Source organism: Alligator mississippiensis, chromosome 5, assembly GCF_030867095.1.
Source record: "Alligator mississippiensis isolate rAllMis1 chromosome 5, rAllMis1, whole genome shotgun sequence".
Classification (NCBI taxonomy): domain Eukaryota; kingdom Metazoa; phylum Chordata; order Crocodylia; family Alligatoridae; genus Alligator; species Alligator mississippiensis.
The window spans coordinates 159,012,045-159,032,711 of record NC_081828.1 but is presented as its reverse complement, the minus strand read 5'-3'; the positions used below and the strand labels follow the sequence as shown (position 1 = coordinate 159,032,711).

General features: G+C 43.6%; 1 long non-coding RNA gene across 1 annotated transcript; it reads left to right on the top strand.

Annotated features, from left to right (window-relative positions):
- The first annotated feature begins 1,378 nt into the window (after positions 1-1,378).
- Positions 1,379-18,663, top strand: LOC109285774 (uncharacterized). Its single transcript, XR_009462623.1, has 2 exons — positions 1,379-1,501; positions 18,364-18,663. It is a non-coding gene; the product is annotated as an uncharacterized LOC109285774 (long non-coding RNA).
- Positions 18,664-20,667: the final 2,004 nt, after the last annotated feature.

Sequence of the window (20,667 nt, the reverse complement as noted above, 5' to 3'; positions counted from 1 at the left end):
GAAATTCTTATAATCTAATATCCATACACGATAACTTCCCCTCACTGGCCCAGTCATTTACAGTTTGGCACTCATACATAACATAAAATTAATTCTTGTCATGGTTATCCCCCATTCCTAATATAATCGCAAAGCATTATGGTCCACATCCCTTAGATCAGCATTTCTCAACCTATGGGTCGTGACCCAAAGTGGGTCGCAAGAATATATGAAAGGGTCATGAACAAACTTTAAAAGTGGATCATATTTTGCATCTATTTTTTTTAAATGCATGCTGCTTGTGCTTCACCATATGTTAACGCTGTGCCTACTAATAAACAGGGATCTAGGTTTTCGATTTGCCATGAAAAAAACATGCGTTTTTCTCCCTTAAAGGAGAAAAACCATGGGAAATGTAGCGGGCTCACAGCCACATCTGTGATGCCTCCTAGTGGTCATGTGGCTCCTGCCCTGCTCCAACTCTAATGTCGCTCTCCCTAGATTGCTCCCTCACCAAGTCCTGTTCTTTTGAAAGTTGAGTAAAGGAGGCTGCCCAGAGGCCTTAATGCCAACATTTCCCACACCATGTCTCTCCTGGACCCCGCTTGTCTCAATCTAGCCCTCAGGCCTGATAGGTTCCTCTTGGTCCAACTATGCCCTTGTAAGGCACCTATAGCCTTAAGGGCAAATTGTGTGGCTCCATTTTTCCCCTACACTACACCCCAAGCTTCACAGGTGTTCCCCAAGCATGTTATATTCACACTCAGTCTCCCTTGGGCCCTTGGACCCTCAGACCCCTCACTCAACCTTTCTTCTGAGCTTTCGGGCATCCTGGTCCCATGTTTGGCCCCCTCTGGATTTCTGGACCCTTGGTTCCATGCACAGCCCCTCTCTCTCTGGGCTCCAGACCCTTGGTCTCATATTCAGCCCCTGTCTCTGATCTCCCAGGCCCCTGGTCTAGCTCGCAGCCCCTCTCTCCAGACTCATGGACCCTCATCCAGCTCTTGCTTTGTCACTACACCTGTGAACCCACTGATCTGATTGTCAATCAACCCTCAACTTCTGAACCTCCTGGTCCCACACTCAGGAGCTCTCCTTGCCTTAGGACCTCCTTGGGTCTCACAATCCCAGCCCTTTATGAGACTAAGGCTCATGGATCCCTACTCTCTAGACCCTTGCACCCACTGCTGGGTCCCACTCTTACCCTCTCCTGGGATGCTAGACCTTTAAGTAAGCCTTGCCTGCCCTTACAGGGCTCCAGGCTAAACTGCTAGTACAACTTAATAACAAGCACCTTCCCTCTGCAGGCATTCAAGCCCTCTCTAGACTTAACATAAACGAGGGCCACCTGCCCATATAACCAAGCCCCTCCCTGCCCCAGATACCTTCCCTTATTCCCTGTGTTGCAGAGTGGCTCTTTCAGCATTCAGCAACTCTACTGGTACAAGTTCTTCACTTCATGGTTCCTAGGACTGGATTGTCTAGGTTGTTCTGGCTTTGGGCTTATATAGCTGCCAGTCAGGTGAGTCCTTAATTACCCACCTTTGCCACCTGCAAGCAGCCTCTCAGCCTGCTTGCTCCCTTAAAGGACCAGGAACATCCCAACACCCTGCTACAGGCAACTGGGGGTTTCCTTTTACAGGCTGGTAGAGTTCCAGCCTGCAAGGGGCTGGGAGCAGTGGGAGGAGGGTGATTATCATACATGCAGGTGGCAGCCAGGCAGCATGGAGAGCAGCTCCCAAAACTCCCCATAGGTAAGTCTATGGAACAGATAGTGGGGCTCAGATGATGCATCAGGGAGGAGGGCACAGACAACACATCAGGAAAGAAATGGGAGCACTTCCCCCAGCACCCACAGCTGGCACAGGGCTGTAGTCTGGCTGGACTTGCATGGGCAGGAGCAGCATCTGTGGTTCATCATCAGGCAGGACCTGGCACAGGAGAGTGGAAACAGTGAGACTCATCGCTGCCGCTACTGCTGCTGGGACCCCTGCACCAGCTGCACCACCAGCAGTGCAAGGAATAACAGACTGGGGGGAGGGGGCATGCTAACTTCACTTGCCCCACACACCCACCCCTGCCCCATGCCCCATGGGGGTTGGGGCCTGGGGGCAGGGGACAGTGTGTCATGGGTGAGGGGCACCAGCAGGGCTGGGTGGTGGGGGGCTGTGGGTTGGGAGTGAGGGGCAACAGCAGGGCCAGAGGGCTTTTTTCTACTTAAACTATTTACTGTCTGGACTGGCCATTGATGTTTAGAAAAGGGTCCTGGTACAAAAAAGATTGAGAACCACTGCCTTAGATAAAAGAACAGACTGTGTGTGACTGACCATATGAAGAGGAACATTTTTAATGTGCTTTCTTCTTTTATGCTGTATTATGCTTATCTAGAAAATCAGTCATCATAATCCTTAAATGCTTCTTCACCCTATAATCTAACTGAGGATTAGAACAGTTAAAATCCTGCTAGGTCTCTTTGATTTCAATTTACTTGCTTCAGACCATCAGGATTACTGGGTTTTGAGCTCCATGGTTTAGTTTATAAAGACATTACAAGCACATCAAATATGCATAAATATCAGTGCATTAATCTGATGGTAAATGAAAGGAACAATTGTTTTGGCCATTTATCTTTAACTATATATGGTATCTAATTATCATATCAACAAAGAATATGCAAACTCCTTAGATATCTACTGTCTTAACCCTAAGAGCTAGAATGTGGCTTTTATACAGAAGCCTTGAACAGTAGGTACACAGATACTTTATCTCACATAGCCACAACCTCTCTTCTTATGTGAAGGGTGAACAATTTGTTCTACTGCTTTTCCAACACATTGAAACCCTTCTCCAAGCCAGTACAGATGGCTTCAGCCTCATCCCTTCCCTTCTTTATGCTGTCCAGTTCCCCTCTGGCCAATAGAAACAAGTAGACTCCCTAGCATGCAAGGAACATGAGTCCATTACTGAGCTCAGTACAGCAAGGTGGTGCACACTTATGCACATGCTTAACTTTAAGTATCTGATCAGAGCCAGAGTTTTTTCTGCTCTCTGCAAGATCACTGTAAGCAGCTTCCTTTAAGCCCTTGCAGGGACCATTCCTATTTAAGGCTATTACATTTCTCATAGATCCTGTCTCTGAGTCCCATCATTTTGCAATCTTATATTCCAATGCTCTAGTCATTTTTCCCAAGACATATTCTAAACTGCTTCCTAAGTTTAACATATAAGGGAATCATTTACATACCACTGAAATAACACAACTGCTTGACAGTACACAGCTATGCTACGCAGCATTTTAAGATGGGGAGAGAAGCATACCCATCTAAATAAAACCTCAGAGAAATTTTAGACCAGCAGAATGTAATCACTCCCTTGAAATTTGGCCAAAAAACCAGGAGCAAAATTAATATCTTATGCAAGTAGTTACAGCCCTGTTGATGTCAATGGAATTGCGTTTGTTTACAACATGAATTTGGCCTCGGGTCTAAGAGCCCTGATTTTTTTTTAATACATCTTTATTTATCACAAGAGCTAAAGACCTTTGTTTTCTGTTTCATCATGCCGCCTCTTACAAACTTGCACAAACTGTAAACAATATCTTTGTTTACTCTCAAGGAAGAACCATCTATACTGTTTCCTGAAGCCTGTGTGTTTTCCATGACCACACATTTTTCCATATCAGTGGAAGGGTACACACACAGAGTACCCTGTCACAGGTCAGGGCATAAACATGTATGTGCTCTCTGCATATAAAACTGTTCCAGGAGGTAAAGCTCAAATGAAGCAGCTCCATGTGTCCCCTGTGCAGGACAATACTCAACAGGTACTGTCTGGCCCTTGCATATTTGCAAAGTTCACTATGAATTTGCTTGTATCTAAGATCATCCAAGAAGAAAAAATATTTTTTCCTCTGCAGGCATATCTGCTGATAAATTGACAAAGAGATGAAAGAAAGAAAATGTTGTTGCCAAAGACATTGCTGTGGACATGTCAGAATAACTTCCCAGAGAAGTTAGCTGCTATGCAAAAATATTTAACGTGGATGTTGGAAAGCTTTAAAGACTGTTTCTTTCAAAATAAAAATTACCCAAATAATGGTCTCAATTACATTAGTGTCAATCCAGATAATTTCATAGACTGCAACAGAAGTATTCTAGATTTGCATCGGATATGAGAGCAAAATATGACCTTTTATGTACCATTGGTATTACTTCTGCATGCTGTATAGAATGCAATATCAATCATGCTAAAAATACAATAGCATTGTTTCCTTACTAGCAACTCAGAGTGCAGATTTCTCTAAAGTCCTGCTGGTCTGTCCCTGGGCTTAGTACTTTTAAAGCAGTTTCATGTTGTTTTCTGAAGGCCACGGGACTCCGACCAGTTGGTGAGAAGACCAGGTTTGGGGGGTGGGGGTTGTCATTTTTATCAAAGGATTTTCAAAATGGCTCCACTTGTTTATGGGAGGCTTTCAGATATTTGAAAACTGCTATTATGGTCCACCTTAATCTACTTTTCTCAAAACTAAACCTGCCTAGTTCCACTGGCAATGTGTAGGGGGTGCACATGAGTGCACCCCCCCCGAGATTGGCTGCTGCTGGCGGCGCCTGTGAGTGGTTGCTGATTGTGCTCGCCACATGCCCCCCTTCACCACCAACGCTGCCACGGCTGCCTGCAGAAGCTCCCAGCTTGCCACTGCCATGCCCCTGCCACCACCACCTGTGGATGGTTGCTATGCCCCCCCAGCCTCGGGAGGCGTGCAATGTTCGTGCCTAGTCCTCTCAACCTTTCCTCATACAACTTGCACTCTAACCCCTTTCTCATATTTGTCCAGTCATGGGAAAAGTTTATGAAAAATGTAACTAGTTAATTTTAAAGGCTGCTAACTTTTAACATACCTTGAGTTAAGTGGAAATATTTAACTTTTAACTAGTTAAAAGGTAAGTTAAAAAGAGAGTAACTAGTTAAAGTTAAGTTGATTTGCGAGAAATGTGTGAAACACGGTGAATTGCCTCTTAGTATCATTTTTCATTTTCAAATGCAGTGAGTGGGTTTCTTTTCCATAAGCCCACAGAAGCACACTAATTTACTTGGAACTCACCTTGCTTTATCTGAAAACAATGTTATACTTGTCATACAGTTTTCAGAATAACAATTTACCAATACCTATGTAATGTTAGATCCTTCTCACCCTCTCCATGTCATAACCCTTTCATAAAAGTCAATGCATCATATAGGTATACTAGAATAACAAAGGAGATATTCATAGCCAGGTGACAAATGAAACCTCTGTTGCTACAATTTTTATTGCTCAAAAGGGTATGAAATACATCTGAATTAGAAATAATGAGCATCTCAAAATCAAAATTAGACTGAAATGAGAAAATCAGTTTAAATAAGAAAAAGAATGTTCAGTTGCATAGCAGAAGCTGTTTAAACATATAAAAGCTGCATTTCAAAATTTAAATCTGACACTTTTCTTCTTCTGTCTTGCAAAACTAAGCCCCCACTACTGAACAATTACTCTACATGGGCAGATGGGGGAATGCTTGTGTTATAACAGATGTGTCATAAATAAGTCCCCAACGGAGTTAAATGCTCCTGCCACAATGGGCCAAGCGGGCAGTTTTACCCCCCGTTTTTTTTCTGTTTTGTCATGGCCACCTTATATGGGCATACCCTATCTTATATATCCGAGTATGTGAGTAGAAGATTCTAGAAGCTAGTATTTTATGTTAAGTTTCCATGATAGTAAGGAAAGGTTCCGTCCCATTATGTAAATTTGTACAATTTTATTGGCTGGATGCAAATTAGTCCGAAAAGATGGTTAGCTATTGGTTCGCTAGCCATATAAAGGGTTAAGCAGTTTCCGCCCAAGGCGGAGTGCCCTGACAACGCCTAGGAGCTCTCTGAGCACACTCAGGGATCACCTCAGGGGCTCGCTGGTGGACTGGCCATCCCCCAACATCTCCCCATTGCCGAATTACCCGACGTACCCCATTCCTGTTGCATGCTCGACTCGTTGCGCTGCGTTACTAGTTACTTGTTACTGGTCATCGGTCACCTGATGCGGTTGACGTGTTACCTGCTACGTTATTGTAACTAACCAAGTGCGCCTCACCTGCGCCTGTATCACCAAAAGGCGTAAGTAAAAACTTCTTGTTTTGAAACCAATACGCTGTCTCAGCCTCTCCATCCACATGCCTGCCCAACCGATCCCGCTTTTGATTAACAAACCCCGACTTCTGGCCTGGCTGGCCCGGCTCCCAGGACAAGATGAATAGCTTTTTTCATAGTAGATGACATCTCAGATAAGTTTCTCACAGATGAGAAGTAATGCTCAATTTCTTGGATCCTAGGCTGCTGGTTCTGATCTTCATTAACATTTAAAAAGTCATCATCTGCTTCACCCTCGCTACTTGCTCCCACTCTTACTGGGATCAGTGTCTCTGTTTGGTTGTGTTTGTTTCCTCTCCTGCAGCCAACTGGCTACCCTGTTGACTTCTGCAAATGCACAGAAAATGCCAGCATGAACTAAGGGAACTCTGGGGCTTGTAGTTCTTAAGAGACCATATCTCATAGGAAGGCACACTACTCTCTCTGTCTCTCAAACAAAAAGTCCTAGTTTCAATAAAGAAATATTATTCCATGCAAGTCCTAGAGAGTGGCTGTCAGGAAAAATGCTGGGAAAGCCAGATTTCAATTTTTTAAAAACTTTTAACTTTAACTTTTTTTTAAAGCATAACCCTTTTTTAACTAGTTAAAGGTAAAAGTTAGCCATTTCTTTAACTTTTTAACTAGTTAATTCCCGTGTCTGTATTTGTCAGTTGCCTCTGGATCCTCTCCAGTTACTTTACATCCTTCCTAAAATGTAGAGTCCAGAATTGCACTTGATAATCCAGCTGAGGCTTAACAAGCACCAAATAGAGTGGCACTATCACCTTCCATGTCTCACATATAATATTCCTGTTAATACAAACCAAAACTGGATTTTTTTTTCTTCCTTTGGTGACTGCATGAATGGCTGATTCATTGTCTGTGATTCACCATGCCCCTCAGGTTCTTCTTGACACTGTCGTAGTTTTATCAAGACTATAGGGCTAGGGACAGAAGTTGCACATAAACCAGTTTAAGTGATCAGAAATTAGTTTAAACCTGTACCAGAACAAGTTCAGTGCACACAAACCAGTTTAAAAATGGCTGAAACTGGTTTAAGATAAACCTGGTTGAATGTAGTATCAGACTTAACTGATTTAGATCAAATCAGTTTATGAAACTGCTGTCCTAGATCCCTTCCTGATTCAAGTTAAATCAGTCTCCCAGCAAGCTTTTCAGCCCTGGGCTGGGCTGGGCTGGAATGGTGTTAAACTCGCCTTCCCCTGAGTGCAGAGTTGCCCTGCCCTGCTAGCTTACTTAGTGCTGACTGCAACTGTGGACCACAAATCCAAGAAACACCTAGAAGCAGGAAAAGGACTTGATGAGCAACCCTTCAGAGTCCTGCTGTTGTGACTGTGGAATGTAAATCCCAGAGATCTCATGGGCAGCTGGAAGAGGAAACAAACACACAGCTCATGCTGGCTATGTGCCAGAGAGCTGTGCTTTAATGCTCCCCAGCTTCTGGCTTGAGCCACATTTCCTGAATCACTAGTGAATGTCTGTTCATTTGATTATTGGTTCAATCTTTGCAGCTCAGACTAACCTGGAAAGATTGAATCAAATCAGCCTTGGGCTTTTGACTGTCTGTACTTAGCCCTGGAGTCTTCCATTGTGCGTTAAAATTTACTAGGAGCCTTGGTGGGAATATATATTCATGCAGAATATCTTTATATGATGCCCCTGCAGGAGAAACTAAAAAGGCTTTCCAATTAAATTACTAAGACTAAAATAAAGCAAGAGACTTTACATATGCCAACTGTGCAGATACCTAAAGTTCCATCTCATCAGGTAAAATGATTCTAGCTACAAACACAAAGTCAAACTTATCCTGGGATTCTAGAAAAAGTGGATACTAGATACTGTCTGACAAGACTATCCATGACACAACTTTGATATGAGTACAAATTACTCTGTGCAGCTCATACAGTATTCTCCAGTTCTACAGCTCCATTGTATTTCTACGTCCAAGATGAAATTCACGCAGAAGCAGAGAACCTTTACAAGGTCCTGGGCAAAACTTGAGCTCCAGTGAATTATTAAATGGATCATAGGCAACATGTAGGGGTGCACATGTGCCCCCTGAGAGCAAGTGCTCTCAGCTTAGGTGACAGGCCGGGAGGGCAGGTGGAGAACTGGTACCCCCCTTCCCCCCAGAAGTGCCACGGAGGACCACTGTGGCCACTGATGGTCCCCACTCAGCCTGCTGTCGCCACCCAGACCAGTGTGGCCGCCTGCAGGCAGTCCCCACTTGCCACCACCATGCCCTCACCACCAACACTGCCGCTGCTACCTGCGGGCAGTCACTGTGCCCCCTCAGCCTCGGGAGGCACGCATCGCCTATGAAGTGGATTGTGCAGAAGTCACCCAATGTGCTCACTCTGTCTTTATGTTGGTATGATATCCAAAACCCTATGTGTCATAGGGAGAAACAAAAGAGAGGGCCCCAAAGGGCAAGGGGGGAACCCCAGGAACAGGAATCCAGGGAAGATCAGGGAGGAAAAAGCAAAACTAAAAGGGAACACTCACCTGCAGCGGGACCCGCAGCGAAGCTGGGACACTGGGAGAAGCCCATGCGAATCATCAGCCATGCCTTCATACAGCTGCGGCCAGCCAGTGACGTCAGCAGCGATCACCGGTCGGTGGAAATAAAGCGGGCCACCAGCAAAGAGGTGGGGGGACAGACGCCAGGAGAAGCCCCAGCAGGAGGGGTCTCCCTCAAGCTCCTAATGGAGCGAATGGGGCCGGAAGTGGTGGTCCCCAGCGGAGAAGGATCCAGCTGCACTCACTGCGAGCCAGAGGCTGCCAGCTGCGGTGAAGACAACACCGAACGAGGAGCAGGGGCTCCCGTTCAAAGACCAGAAAAACAGGACGGAAGAGCCCAGAGGGACTCTGATTCCAGCAGCCACCGTGGAGGAGGGGGAGGTGCTGACCCACTACCCAGCACCCGACCAGGAGGGACGGTGGAGGGCCCCAGGGTGGCTGGAGAGACGCACCTAGCAGAATACGGGAGGCCAGGGCAGCCCAAAATGCTCCGGGGCACAGACCATGGCGGCGTATCGTCAATATCGCAGGTAACTGGTGGACTTGGGTTCACCGGAGGGCTTCAGGGGGTCCGAGCATATAGAAGCCAGAGCGGCGAGGGAGAGGAAGTCTGCGGAAGGCCACAGGATCCCATGACCATGTGGAGAGCCTAGGATAGCCCCATAAAAGTCAAGGGGAGTGGGTTGTGTGTGATTTGGCCTTGAGGGCCGGACAGGGGTACGGCGGGGTTCCTCAGGGGGTTTCAGGAAGGCTCTTTTGTTTTGGGTTTTTTTGTGATCCAGTTTGCATTTCCCACTTTTGGAGGGGTTGAGTATCAGGGCATTGGGGGTGGGGGGGGGGGGCCCAATTGGTGTGTGAGCCTCAGGATTGGGATTAGCATTAAGGAAAATCAGCGGGCATGATAACCAGGGAGGAACCAGGGGCCTGGCGTTTGGGAGCTGGCCATAAGAACAGCAGTGACCCACCAAGGCTGGGTATAAGGGCGAGGTAGAGGAGAGGTGGAGCCTGGTAGAAGACCGCCAGAGAGATATTTCGCCCTCGAGGGAATCCGAATGGTACCACACCCCACTGTATTACGATTCAAAGTTGTGGCAGGCGAGATTGGGGAGTACCACATCGGGAGCGAACATCTACTCAAAGGGCCACCCAGGGTAACAAGGCGGACACCATCGTATATCCGTACCAAAGCCACCCGGGACAGGATGTTCGAGGCCAGGTGGGCACACTACGTTAGGAATGCAACAAGAAGTTGTGATTTGTTAGGTCCCAGGTAAGCAGTAGCAGAGCATCACTGCAGCCACAAAACCTGCTCAGAGATTTGGAGATGAGAATTCCATCGTCTCTTACTCCCTGAGTTTTTTGCATTAAGCCTATTTAACCTGACTTGAGTAGGAGAACATGAATTTCATACTCATTATACAAATAAAGGACATAGGTTAAAAAAGAAGATATAAGGCAATAGCTGAAATTCCATACATCCTACCTACTCAAAACCACACTGAATGATTTTCTATTTGGATGCTCCCAGCTAGAATTACCCTCCCAAAAAACTGCATCCTTATGTACAGGCACTAAAGCAGGACATCCTGGACAGAAAACAAGAGTAATACTTGATGTGATAGGTCACAAGCTAATGCCTCAATGATTTTTCTAGTAGGAAAATCTACAAAAACTTGTCTTTCAATCTGTATTTGAATCTCAGTTCTGTAGTTTTGTTGTCAGCCTCACCTTCAACATCAAAAATACATCAGCAATAGTTTTGTAATATAAAGAATAAATCTATTTTTTAGACCACTGGCCAACCACATCAGCAGTATAACACTGTTTTATTATTTAGATATTTTAGATCCATATACATGACTTTGTTCCAAGGGAGGTGCCTCCTTTGTATGTGCCATGGAGATGACTCATGCATTGTTTCCTTGGAGGCCTCCCATTACAGAGAGCATTGTTTATGGAAAACATGGTTTGTTTAAAACATATAAAAATATCACTGGGTCTTATTCAAGGAGGGATAGTATGTACATGTACCTTTTAAATAATGGTAATGGTAGTTGTTCATGATTTAATATGAAGATTGTCCATTTTCATAGATTTCATAGACATTAGGGCTGGAAGGGACCTCAGAAGATCATAGAGTCCAGCCCCCTGCCCCAGGGGCAGGAAGTCAGCAGGGGTCATAGGATCCCAGCAAGATAAACATGCAAATGTCTCTTGAAGGTGTTCAAAGTAGGTGTTTGAACCACCTCCGGCAGCAGTCTATTCCAAACCTTGGGGGCTCGGACAGTAAAGAAGTTCTTCCTTATGTCCAGCCTGAAATGGCCATGGAAGAGTTTGTGACGTTTGTGACATTCGATCTTGTCATCCCTTGGAGTGCTCTGGTGAACAGATGTTCCCCCAGATCCTGGTGAGTACCCCTGATAAACTTATAGGTAGCCACCAGATCACCCCGATACTCGTTTTTCCAGGCTGAATAGCCCCATAGCTCTCAGCCTTTCATCATAAGGTTTTCCTGACCTCTGATCATGTGCGTGGCTCTCCTCTGCACTCTCTCAAGCTTCTCCACATCCTTTTTGAATTGTGGAACCCAAAACTGGATGCAGTACTCCAGCTGCGGCCTCACCAAGGCCAAGTACAACTGGAGAATGACGTCCTGGGATTTGCTTGAGAAGCATCTATGGATGCAAGCCAGTGTTTTGCTGGCTTTGCTAGCTGCAGCATCACATTGATGATTTGTGTTCATCTTGTGGTCAATCATGACCCTCAAGTCCCTTTCTTCTGTAGTGCTAGCCAGCATAGCACTGCTGAGCCTATAAGGATGCTGCAGATTTTTCTTCCCAAGGTGGAGAACCTTGCATTTTTTGGTGTTAAACACCATCAGGTTCCCATCTGCCCATTTTCTCAGCCTGTCAAGGTCATCCTAGATTGCCCTCCTGTCCCCAGGTATAGATGCTTTACCCCAAAGTTTGGTGTCATTGGCGAACTTGGCTAGTCTGCTTCTGATTCCAATGTCCACATCATTAATGAAGATGTTGAATAGTATAGGCCCAAAGACAGAGCCTTGAGGGACCCCACTGGTCACAGCGCACCACGAGAATTGACTTCCATCAACCACCACCCTCCGAGTCCTACCATGGAGCCAATTCCCCAGCCAGCGGATTGTGGTGAGGCCAAGGCCACAGTTAGCCAGTTTTGCTAAGAGGTGATCATGGGATACCAGATTGAAGGCTTTTTTAAAGTCAAGTTATACAACATCAATCTCTTCTCCCTTGTCCAGGTGATAAGTCACCTGGTCGTGAAAAGAAATGAGATTGGTCAAGCAAGACTTACCCGCAACAAACCCATGCTGGCTATCCCTCAGGATGCTGCCATTGGCCAGTCTGTTAAGAATGGCCTCTTTGATAATCTTTTCTAAGATCTTCCCTGGGACAGAGGTCAGGCTGATGGGCCTGTAGTTTGCAGGATCCACTTTCCTCCCTTTCTTGAAGATAGGCACCACACTGGCCTTCTTCCAATCTTCAGGCACTTCACCAGAGCACCAGGAGTTCTCAAAGATCTGTGCCAGTGGCTGAGCTATGATGCTTGCCATCTCCTTGAGTACCCTGGGATATAAACTGTCAGGGCCTCTCAAGGTGTTCCTTCATGAGGTCAGCATTGATGGAAGGTAAGAAATCTCCCTCACCTGGGCTTTCACATTGTAGCAGAAAGCCCCCTTTTCCTCTTGCCTGCATTTGCTCTCTCCTCTTTGAATATGTTTTTCCTCTTCTACCTTTTCTTCCTTCCTCTTTCTTTCACTTTAAGATAAGGAATTGTGTTTTAAAATTTGTGTGTGCACATTTTATATCTCCCCTTGTATTTTGGTATTTTTATCTATTTGTGTGCCATGGCATTTGTAGCTTATATTTTATACTCCTCACCTTTCAACTGTAAATGTGTTTAGTAACAATGCTAACAAGGGCAGGAGTCAAACTGCCGCTTCCCTGTATCAGGCTGGCCCCTGAAAGAGCGAGTGAATCAGTGATTGAATGTGTAACACAGTAGCAGACAGAAATTAACACCTAAGGAAACTGCAGATCAACCAAGGGAAGAAATCAATAGAAGACAATGTAGCAACCAGGACATCTCTAAACGTCACTGATCAAGGGCTAGAAGCCCTGGCCGTAGTTAATCAACACCGGGGACCAACTTTAGGGATGAATATCTCCAGATCAACTGCTTCCAGAGCCCTATTCAAAATTCATCAATGGACTCCCAAACCTGCACGTACATGTGGACGACCCCTGGGGCTAACAGATGCCATCCAGTAGCCACTGAGGGGAAAGTCCCAAGAGGGTCAACAACCCCTGGATTGGGCAAACCTGAAAACTGGGGAGTCACCAAAGTCTGCCAAGGACAGATAAAAAGCAGTGAAAAGTGACCGTCAGCGGCACCCTCTTGATCTCCAACTCGACCAGCACCCGACCTGTCCAGCTAGAAGGACCAGCTGGCAACCCCCTTCTGGAGGATAACACCATGCTGAAAGAAGCCTTGACTGGCCATCGACAGCGGACTCCAGCGCTTGTAGGATAGGTATACCTGACTCTTGTAGCTTGCTAGTGTGTGTGTGTACATGTGTGTGGGGGGGGACCAGCCCCAAGGTTTATGATTTAACTTTATTACAGTGCTTCAATCCGCCTAATAAACCAGAATTGTAAGGATCCTGAGTTGGACATTTGTAGCCAACAGCATCTCATAATGGGCAGGAGCGTCCATTGGGACTGGTGAAAGATTGATGCAAAGTACCCATTTAACAATTGGCTTTTCTCCTGGGTGTCAGTTGTCAGTTCTCCCATCTGGTTTAGCAGGGGTCCAATGTTGCCCTTGCTTTTCCTCTGGCTCCTCACATATCTAAAAAAGGACTTTTTTTTCTCCTCAATACTTGTAGCTAGTTAGAGTTCAGTTCCTGATTCGCTCCCTGCAGGTCCAGAGCAGCGCAGAGTATTCCTCCTTGGAGGTAGAGCCAGTCCTCCATCCCTTGTAGGTCTTTCTTTTTAGATGCAGATGGTCTGCTAGTTCCCTGCAGAGCCAAGAGGGCTGCTGTGCCCTTTTGCTGCCTTTTCTCTGAGATGGGATAGACTTTGCCTGTGCATCCAGGATTGCTCCCTTGAGGAGCAACCACTCTTCCTGAATTCCCCTCCCCTTTATACCACATACTGGCAGTCTGGTACTGTTCTAGAAATTGTGCTCAGAAGGGATGCTTTATAAAGGCAGATAAGACAAATGATTATAGGGATGACCATAGGCAGTGGAAGGCTGGGGCTAACGGGGCTTAGTCTCCCCAAAACTGGGCTGTCAACCACTGCTACTGCACCACTGCACCCCTGCCACATAGTCCTCTACCGTCATGCACACAGCACTAGCACGTGCTGGCTCCGAAACAGCCCTGCAGGAGAGAGGGTCAGGGTCAGGCGGGTATGCTCTGTACTGCCCAGCCCAATCATAGTCATCCCCATAAGCAGCACTGGAAAATAAGAAAAGCTTTGCCAGATTGTTAGTGTTGCACTCCTGCCAATCTGTGGGGGAGGACATACGGAAAGTCCCTTCTATGCACAGATCTCCTTGCTCCTCCACAAAAGCAGGTCATCATCAGTTCATGGCACACATTACCAATCTCGGATCCAAAAGATGTTCTCCGGGAAGGCAGAGAAATAATGAAAGATGTGCATTGTCTACCCACCAAGCTCATGAAGAACCTGCAGAAAATTAATGCAGCTTGAGGTTTCAATAGGTATGGAAATATGATAACATCTCTACTGACTATAAAGGTATCTGAATCTTCTTTGACTTTACATTAATTGATCCTTATTCTGAGAGACACTAATAAAGTTAAGATTTTCATCTTAGAATTTCTTTCCCTTTTTATTTTATTTTTTTAATAAGAACTGTCCCATGATCTGGGTCAGGTAGAAGGAAATGTATTTCAGGGATACATCTGGTTTTAAAATCTAGGGAGAGCAATATAAACATGAGGACAGAGCTGGAACTGTTCAGTACAAACATTTTTCTTCGCTGACATCTGATGTTTGCTGGAGTTAATTTGTAAAGCAAGATAGGATTATATTAACTGCAACTCTTACTACATTCCCCTTTCCTGCACGTCACTTAGCTCTGTTGAAGCATGGTCCAGAATCCTGTCTTTGCAAGATTTGTCAGCAAGCATTTCACTGAGTTCAATCTAGGGCTTCTGTGTTCCACCCTCCTGAATTTAGGTAAACACAAACATTTTTGTTTAAATTAAATAAAACATTTTAAACAGCATTTGAAATGCATTTAAGTAACTTTTCAAACAAAAAGTAATGTTAACTATCATTCTTCCTATACCGCCTTTGACAAACTTCTGCAGCTCCAATTCCATGTAGAGTTGTGAAAGGCAGGTTTGTTGTTTGCATTACAGTGGAAAGGTTTAGCATAACAATTACAGTTGCATACTTTAGTGTACATTTAGAAACATTTTTCCCCTTCTGATCTTTTGCAGAAACAATTTAGTGTGCAATAGTTTCTTTGGTGTCTGAAGGGGCAATGTCTCTGTCCAAAGACAAACATTTTTGTCATCTTAGTGAAAACAGTGTAGTTTTAGTTAGCTATATTCAGTTCTTTTTAGTTAGCCATATTCAAGCCCTTTCTTAATAATGACTTGGTCTCATGTTGTATATGGTTAGATAGGAAATCTGAGACATCAGTTTATACAATAACCATTTTTTTGATTTCTATAAACTCCTCATGTAGCAGAGCAGTGTTACTGTATTACCACAGACCCAACCAGATCAGATAAAAATGTATATACCTTACTTCACTAGGTCGTGTGCTTCAAGAAAATCTGCTGAGCATACTTAATAACTGCCACAGAAGTCCTCTCCTCGTTCGTGGCTGCTACTAGCACAAACACAGATGATTCAGACATCATCATCTCTCATTTCTATGGACATACCTTTCTACTGACTTAGAAAAAAATGCTACAGTATAAGACTTGAGGATTACATATTCATGGAGAAAATATTCACCGACCAAAATGCTCAGTTAATGAGATTTATCTGGTTGAAAATAGGTTTATACATAAGATTAGAATGGTAACTAATGATCAGGTGAATAATGAGTTACAAATGTGACACCATCTGCAATGTGTAAGAAGATAAAGAACTATCATATACTGCATAAAAATTACTAAAATCTATTTTAAAAGTCAATTCACTGAAATAGTGTTTGTTCAGTTGCTTCCAAATGTTCAGGAAAATGTGTACTTCAACATGAGAATTATTAACCTCAACATTTGGAAAATTAAATGAGCTTTGAAATTTAAATAGATTTGCTTCTAGAGGGAAGCATGAAAACAGTCTTTATGAGAAAATAATAGAAGACACTGCAGTCTTAACTCTGGAGAGACTGGCACTGTCTATAATGTAATGATGCACTTTGATCTATTGATTGCAGTACAGACTTCATCATTATTACAGTACTCTATTCCTGTTTGTAGCTCTGCCCACTGTGAACTTCAACAAGCCTCTTAAAAACATGGTACTTCAATATCTCTGTTAGAAGGATGAGTCTATTAATGCTTATCTCCATGAGTTCAAATGCATTTTGGGCAGTTATACCCACCTGGGACCTAATTAGATGCAAATTAGCTTACTTTGGTTTAGTCACTTAAAACTACAGTGGATTAGTGAAATAGTTTGTACTACCATCTGTAAAAACAGAAAGCTACTAGAGCGTCAATCAAGCTCAATAGTTGGAAAAAAGCTGGACACACTTTTGAAGTACAGACAGAGCACAATACCACCACCTGTCCATCCAAGAGTGCAGTACTCTGAAGGGAGCTCTTTTTAGGGCTTTGTAGCTTATAGGACTGTCTGTAGCTCTCTCTAGCTCCCTGCCCCCCTCCCAAACCGTGCTGCTGCATCCTTTTTGCCTGTAATACCACTAATCTCACAGGTAGGCAACCAGTGGTCCTTCACTGGAGCTCTGTGCAGGGACAGGGGAGTGGGACCAACAGGAGGAAAACTGGAGGGTAGGCTGGGTGAGTAGCATAGTAGAGGGTGTGGGCAGGGGGTTTCAAAGTCTGGGAGTAAGTATGGACCTCTGGAGGATGGGGGAGCATGGTATAGAATCATTGTTGCAGTCAAGCAGGGTTTCTAAAGTCAAACTTTTTTTTACTGATTATTTGCAAACTTTTTTACCAACACCAAATATTTTTACTATGTTTGGTGTTAAACCCCTAAATCTGAACCCAGCTCTTTTGTTCAGAGTCTAGCAGAAGGGTTGCAGTTACATTATGTAAGATATGTGCCAGTAAAAGTATGTATGTCAGTAAAAATGTTTGGTTGTCAGTAAAAGTTAGCAAATTATCAGTAAAAAAAAAAAAGAGATAAAAAAACTGTTGTGGTTGGTCACCCTGATCCTACTGGTCCAACAAGCAAAGAGTTGACACTGACCCTGCATATTAGTCTTCCATGTTGTATTGCCAGTAGACTGCTAGGCTGGTTTAGAATCTTTACACTGCAGATTTGCTTCATTTATTTGGCTGCAACTAATTAGATATGACTACAACACACAACTAGGAATAACTACTGTAATGGTTTAGAACCACTAATGTGTTATCTTACTGCTTGTGATGAATGCAGAGAAAGGAATTGGATTCGGAATCTGGTAGCCGATAGTGATGTTTCTTATTCCTCTGGGAGTGAACAAACTAACTTAAAGGGAAGGTCCCAGGCTAGCTCAGGGGCTAACTAAACTAAACAAAAATATTTAATGCAAGTTAAAACTCTTGATCAGAGCAAAGAATGTGTACATGTACTCTTGCAACAATAACTTCATCCCACTCAATAGTTGGTTAACCAAGGGGTCAGCCAAACAGCATTCAGATTTTTTCTCTTCCATATTGTATATCTGTTCCCAAAAGGAGATTATTTTAAGAATATTTACATGGATTTGTCACAGCTACTGCCCCAGGGTTGTGGAATAATTTCTTTTCAGGACCACAAGCTAAAACAGGAGTGAAGTCAGCAAAAATAAAAGCGTTTATCTGACAGAATGCACGTACTGAACTGGGCAGTTACAAGAAAGCTGCTGTCAGTCATTCAACTTCCTCCCAACTACTACCAGCAGAATGCAGAGGAGTGCAATACAGAATGGTGCAATGAGATAAAAGAAAATATGGATGCTTCTACATTCATCAAGAAGAAGCAGTCACTGATGATGCATGTCCAGCCTGAGACAAATGGAGGCCCAGGGACTTGAAAGAGGAGACTTGCTAGTTCTAAACTGTATTAGTGAATGGGTGCTTGGTTGTTTTCTTTCATCATTCTGTATGGTATGTAAAAGCCTGCCCGAATTTTTTTTCTAATCTTAGAAATATCAGGAATAGTAAGTGACTTACTGACAGAGCTACATACATAGAATAAGAGCTCTCTTGGGGTCTGTACAGCAGCAGCACCTTGTCTCAGTTGGGACTGTTCAGTCGGGGACAGAAGTTTCATAAACCAGCTTGACCTAAATCAGTTAAACCTGGTTGAATGTCATATCAGACTTATCTTAAAACAGTTTCAGCCATTTTGAAACTGGTTTATGTGCACTGAACTTCTATTCTATTACAGGTTTAAACCAGTTTCTGATCACTTAAACTGATTTATGTTCAACTTCTGTCCACAGCCTTCCTGAACATGCCCCCCCATGCTCAAGACCTGGAAATACACCACAGACGCTGTTCCAGGGCATCTGTCTGCAGCTGCTGTCAAGTCCTCTACGTGTCTGAGAGAAACTGCCTGGAAGGACCCCAGCATGACCTCACCAGCACACCTTCTGGTTAGGAAAGTGCTAGACAGCAGGCTGGCAGGACCTGTTTGAGAACAGCCAGGCCAGGACATGCTGCTGCCATGGTATAAACATGCCTTCTCTCCAAAAGCAAAGGGAGTCTTGAAATTTAATAAAAATGTTTATTTCAGGCCTTAATCATGCACTTGAATTAAAATAGAGTAAAACCAACCAGAAAACAAAGGGCCTTATAGAGCCTACATAAAAATCACTTCATATCTCAGTCCGTCAGGTGTCACTTGCATGGTATCTTATCATCATCGCAAACTCAGTAGTTTTCTTGTTTACTGTGAAGTCTTCTAGGAAAAAGCAGGGAAAACAAATCCTGAATTTCTAATATAAAAAGCAAGAAGAGAAAAACGTTGAATTCTGGTTTTCTTATAGCATAACCAAACCAAAGAACCAAGCCATCCCTTCCCTAAGGAATGCCAGGAAAGTATGAATCCACTTTGTCCTCCAGTTAAAACCTTCAGTCTCCAAAGTTAACTGAACAGCTCTTAGGGATAGAGACAATATTAACACCAACCTTACGTTGCAAATTGCTGCTCACAGAGCTGTAAGAGACGATAGCAGCTTCACTTTTGTCTTTGATATTGGGATCCTAAAGCTTAATTGTGACAGAAGAAAAGTCATCAAAAATTTGTCAAAAAATAAAACAGTAAAAGGCACAGTACCAGAAACAGAAATAATAAGGAAGTCATCCATTCAAGTTAACAAAACACCAAGTCAAATCAAGAAATCAGTAAGTTTTTGAATAACATATTGCTCATGAAGGAATATAGTTGTTTGAACCCAATGAATTATCTGAATACAATTCCTGTCATATCTTGGCATGGCTCATAAAGGATCAAGAAAGGTGGGGCAAAACATTCTTTCACGGGAAGGGACAGCTGGTATGCATCAAGAACCAGCTCCAGAGAAGCCTCTGTGCAATTTTTGACAGCATTATAAAATGTAACAAACAAGGGTGGAGTTTTGATTTCCAGAATGGGAATTTCTCCCAGACTTCCCTGATGCACAGTAGGAAATGCAATGGCAATAGGCCACCTGCTTCTTTTAATGCTTTGAACCATCTCTGCCCCATGGAGCTTCATCCATTCTCTGACCCCACTGGAGGATTGCACCCATCAGGATACCATGCCTTACATACAGAGACTTTAACTGTCCCTAGTCCCTGCACACAATAATACGGTGTGGTAGAGCTTTTTCCTCACCTCACTTCCTGTATATAAAACACTTGAAAGCAGCAGGACATGCTGAAACAAGGATGTTATAAATAAACATTGCAGACACAGGGTTTTGCTGAATGTCCGGTGTTTCTTATGTCCTTCACCTCTGGACACACTGGAATAATTTCTGAACCTCAGCCTCCCCATTATACTAAAATAAACATAATGGTAGTAAACATTACCACTGTAGTTACCACAATAAAGCTATGCCAGTAGAAAAAGAGTTTCCACCAGATCATTCCGAATTTTCAAACACTTGGGATGTGTAAATGATGGAAAAATCTTATTAAAAAAACCCCCACATATTTAAAAATTAGGAGGCTATCTTGCCATTTGTCTACCTTCTACTAGTCATACACATTCAAAATCTTGCCTTTATAAAAAGACAACCCCATTCACATTTTGTTATTTTAATATTAAAATAGAGAATAATGTTAACATGCTTTAATCTGAGATTTTATATTATCCCAGTAGCATTTGATTGCTTTATATATGATGCATCTTCTCATTTACATTACTTTTAATCTGTAGAGTAAGAACTGCACAAATTCAAGAAAAGAGAGAATTTTTTTTAAAACTGAAGCGCCATGAGTTACAACAGGGAGCTGCTCTTCTGTCTGCACCATCCAACATTACATTGCAATACTTGCGTCAACCAGCCATTAATGCCAGTGTAACAGAAATACTGTTAATATGTTAAAAGGCAGTGTGATACATGTCTTTAAACTGCTATGAAAAGGAATCTTAGTCTAGGTACAGACATTCAAAAAGCCTGAGGCAGAATCAATATAAATTATGTGGTTTTCTGAAAAGGACTGAGAAAGACACTTTTATATCTGTTTTCAATTATGTGTAAGGCACTCAGATACTATGGTGGGACGGGCCAAATAAGAACTTAGATGAACTGAATTCA